Source organism: Sander lucioperca, chromosome 13 (assembly GCF_008315115.2).
Source record: "Sander lucioperca isolate FBNREF2018 chromosome 13, SLUC_FBN_1.2, whole genome shotgun sequence".
Classification (NCBI taxonomy): Eukaryota; Metazoa; Chordata; class Actinopteri; order Perciformes; family Percidae; genus Sander; species Sander lucioperca.
The window spans coordinates 35,257,118-35,262,117 of record NC_050185.1 but is presented as its reverse complement, the minus strand read 5'-3'; positions in this window follow the sequence as shown (position 1 = coordinate 35,262,117).

The following is a 5,000-nucleotide window of genomic DNA, read 5'->3' as shown; positions in this document are numbered from 1 at the left end:
GCTGCTACTAAACCACAGCGCGTGGTCTGTAAACAGACTCCAACGTCCCTTATACTCCCCCTGAAGCTAGCTGAGTCTCAGGGACATTGTTGATGCAGAGGGAGTTCACCTCACAGAAACAGCTGCTAGTTCCATAATAAGAGGTATCTGTGCATGATCCATTTGTGTTAATATCCATCAACGACCACAAGGAAACAATCTGCCAACTCTGCACTAGCCTAAAGTAAACGGCAAAACTGGTGAATCCTCCGTGCATCACCCGTCACACCTGGGGTGGACTCCTTCTTATATACAGTCTATGGGTGACTCTCCACATGCAGCTAACTACTATTATTTTGGTTTAACATTTTGCGTGCAGCTAAATAACAAGCGATCCCATTGGATGAATTCGTCCAATCACATTTCATTTATCTGCTCGATTTCTAAAACGCACAGGACTTTTCTATTTCCTTAAATGTACATGATATATAGCAGTCTCTATTCCCTAAAATGCAAATGTGCTTGTACAATAAATGAGAGTACATGACGGTAGATGGTCAGGTTGACCTCTCTGCAACAGATGGATTCAGTTGCAGTGTCGGCAGCGCCCCACACACACACACACCACACAACACACACACACCACACACACACACACACACACACACCACACACACACACACACACACAGTCATCTTCAACGATCTGAAGTGTGGAGGCTGACAACAGACTGTCCTCCATGTGGTGGTAGTCAGACATACAGGCCTGTCCCTCAACAGGCTCAAATGGTAACCATGCCATTAAATTACTCATTTTCATGTGTATTTAATATGCGTGCACTGTAGCCTATCTACCTTGGCAGGTCCTACCATGCAGTGACGTCATCCAAATTGTCAGCGTTCTAATACTAACAAACGTAATTTTGTGTTGCTTAAAAAAGCTATATTGATTTTTTTAATTACATTTAGTGTAATTTATTTTTAGTGTCATAACCACACGTTATCAAGTTATCTCAGATCAGTTCATCTTTAAGGGTCATGAGCTTCCCCGGTTCTGGTTTGAATGTTCATTGTTACCTGGAAACGTTTACCGTACCGCAAATCAACAAAAGACTAGAGCGAGCTTCTACCATTAAAGTCTATGATAGTTTTTCACACAGTCCTGTAACTTTGCCTCGTTTACAAATGTTTTTTGATCACACACGCAAATGTTTTACAGTCATGATCTTTTCGTAGCTGGTGGGCTCAGTTCCAGGATTAAAACCCTTTATATCATTATTTATTAAATGTCTATGGACAACTGAACTGGAAAAAACACATCCGGAGACAAGCCGATATAAAAATGTCCTGGTCACTGTTGAGCTCTATTGATGGAGAATGAAAAGACCTGAACATGTAAACTGTTGATCCTGATAATTATGTTAGGCAGAAGTTTATCAAAATAACTGAGAGAAAATGGTTGAATGAAAAGAACCATGAAAAGGTTCATAATGAAATAACATGAGGCAGACTATTCTAATCTACTGATAGTAATCATGAATGGAGTGTTAACCTGTTTAATGGGATCTCAAGTTGATTCAAAAATTGGAAGACCATCAATAATTACTAAAATGATCATAAGATATAAAGAACTTATTTTCTTAGAATTGTCAAATATTTAATGAATAAGCTTTATGCAAATAAGAATAATTTATTTAATCTAAAAGCAAATTAATATCTCTTAAGGAGCTTGCACACTGCCTCCAACAAACTCCAACAAAACTCCAACAAACTCCACAAACTCCAACAGTTGGGTCATGCTTTGCATGTCCCAATATCCAAGGTTAACACCCCCAGTCTGCTGCTGGCTCGTCTCTTGAGCTGCCGTCTCTCCTGTACACAGCTAGCAGCTTACAGCAACTACTCTGGCCACATTCAACAAGGTCTCCACTTCATCATGTTATATAAACCAAAACTCATTGATAAAAGGTAGGACTAGGTGACCAAAGTCAGTCTTGTCTGTACTGTCTGGGCAGTGTGGACTGGCAGTTGGTTATGAACATTATAAAGACCAAGCGACACAGCAGCTGCAACTTTATAAGGTTGGAGTTTGTTGGTATTTTGTTGGAGTCAGTGTGCAAACATCCTTAAGGTTTAGTGAACGTTACAATGAATCTATTCCATGCAGTACTTTTGATTAACCACAACGCGAGGTTGTCCTTTACAATGTAAATTGCAAAAATGGCCTTTGGGCCTGCTGTGACACACACACACACACACACACACACACACATACACACACACACACACACACACACCACACACACACACACACACACACACACACACACACACCACTGGACAGAGACCGAAGTGTGGAAGTCAAGGCTGTAGGTAAAAAGTAACAATGAATTGTATTCCATGCAGTACTTGTTATTAACCACAGAGGGGGGGCTGTTGGCCTTTAGCAGGTTCTGAAACCAGAACCCAACAAATGTTGAGGGAGGACTCAGTTACCTCCTGACACCTGAAGAGAGGCTGTCATGTCCGGAAGAAGTAAGGAGAAAAAGTTACATTTTAGTTAAGAAAACATTAACAAAGTCTTTTAATAAAGATGACTACAAGTCAGAATATGACCCTTTGATGATTGTGGTTTATTTAATAGCAGTATTTATGGTTGTGTGGAGGTTCCATGCAGAGATTTCTCTGTAGACAACCTAAGTGACCAGAAGGTTATACTGTGTGTGTGGTGTCTACATATCGTTACAGTAATGTTAGGCAGGGAGAGCTGCAAGTACGGTTAGTAAGTTAGTAAGTAGGTGGTTCAAGACTATTTTATTCACCTTAACATCAGATGAAGTTGTTCTTTTCTCAAATAGAAATGACGCTGAGTATTTAATAAAATCAGTCATGACAAAAAGTTTGCTATCTTAGGGGTAATATAATGTAATGTTACCTAGCTTGTTTAATAGCTGTTGGATAGAAATGCACCACTACAACTAACGTTACACGGCGATAAGCTAACGTTATGTGTGTGAAATGATATTAGGGTTAATATTGGAGATCTACAGTTATGTTTATGTTTTGCTCAATATGAGTTAAGTGGCAGATCATTAGGTTTGCTGTTGTTAAATATAGATCCTCTTTCCCAGACGAAACCTAATTATTTATGTGGAGGACGCAAGAACATTTTATAATTATAATATGACTGGTGGTGAACCATGACACCTAACTCATATTTAGACATCTGACGTTAAAGATTTGTGTTGTTGTTGCCCAGAGAAAATGACAGTGAAAGAAAAACAGACACAAGAGATCCTTTTTCAGTACAACAAAACGCCAAGTAAGTACAATAAGTCCTCATATCAAGACAATTTGGTAACATCTTTATAAGAATGGGTGTTTATAGAAATACTAATGTCACTATGTCACAGGCAAAGGAGACACAGTACCTGGGGAAACAGGGAGACCAGGGACAGTCAGGTGGAGAGTCTCAGGGAGACCAGGGACAGTTCAGGTGGAGAGTCTCAGGGAGAACAGGGACAGTCAGGTGGAGAGTCTAAGGGAGACCAGGGACAGTCAGGTGGAGAGTCTCAGGGAGACCAGAGACAGTCAGGTGGAGAGTCTCAGGGAGACCAGGGACAGTCAGGTGGAGAGTCTCAGGGAGACCAGAGACAGTCAGGTGGAGAGTCTCAGGGAGACCAGGGACAGTCAGGTGGAGAGTCTCAGGGAGACCAGGGACAGTAGGTGGAGAGTCTCAGGGAGACCAGAGACAGTCAGGTGGAGGAGTCTCAGGAGACCAGGGACAGTCAGGTGGAGAGTCTCAGGGAGGACCAGAGACAGTCAGGTGGAGAGTCTCAGGGAGACCAGGGACAGTCAGGTGGTAATTTACATTATGATCAGCTAATTTAACAAGTGGACAATGTATTGCATTTCTTTTATATGGGGACACTTTTCAAAATAAGTCATATGTTTTAAGGTATTTTGTGGCTTGATTGTAAACTTAAAAATGAATGTTTTAAAGAGAATATTTTGGTCAATTAGTCAGCTTTATCACTGAATCAGAGAACCACTGTAAAGAAGGATAATGGTACAGTCTCCATGCTACACTAGTGATAGTACTAAGGCTTTCCTCTGTGTACACATATCCTTTACAAGTATAATTGTAGCTGTATTATTTGTGTGCCCTTCAAAATTACTCTTCAGAATGTATATTTATTGCCCAAATGTTAGATGAGATTTATGCCCATGGGTATGTCACAGATGGATTACATGGATGAATGAACTGAATGAAAAGCAAACAAAGATGAGTGATAAACATGTACTGAATCAACACAAGCTGACAGAGGCAACCTGATCTCTCCATCTTTCTGTTTAGTTTCATGTTGTCTGAGGACAAACTTCCTGTTGAAAGCAATCATCCAGAAACAACAGGATCTGTTACAGGACACCTGAGGAGGTGAGGAGAGGTAACAGCAGCAGGAGAGGGAAGTGGATTGGAGGAGGGTAATAAAGAGAAGCTCGCTGATGCATAATGTGAGGTGTGTGAGTGTGTTTTAGTTGTAAATATCTTGTCTTACCTTTTTATTACTCACATCTGTCCTGTAGCTGTCTCACTGTGTGGTAATGTTGACCCTCCAGGAAGCCCAGAGTTTCAGCCAACTGTCCATATGCACCCTGGATGTTTGATGCGTGATCTGCAGCTTCAGCTGTGGAAGCAGACGGAGAAGCAGCTCCAGCAGCAGTAGCTCCTCCGAGGCCAGGGAGAGACGGAGGGAGCCTTCCTCATCACGTTTCACCGTTATCAACCAACTTCTTAGCTGCTTTTGAGCAGGTAACTACTGTAGCATGCACAGTTCATGTGTGTACCTTTGTATTTGAACTTTTGTACAAATAAGAATTGAAACTAAAATAAATAAAAGGGATAGCAATGGCGCTGATAAGCTGTCTCAACAACTCTCTCTGCAGCTGCAGGCTCTCTGCATTATAATATATAACCAGCTGAAAACTCAGGTTCCACTTCCTCTGAAACGTGCTGTATCA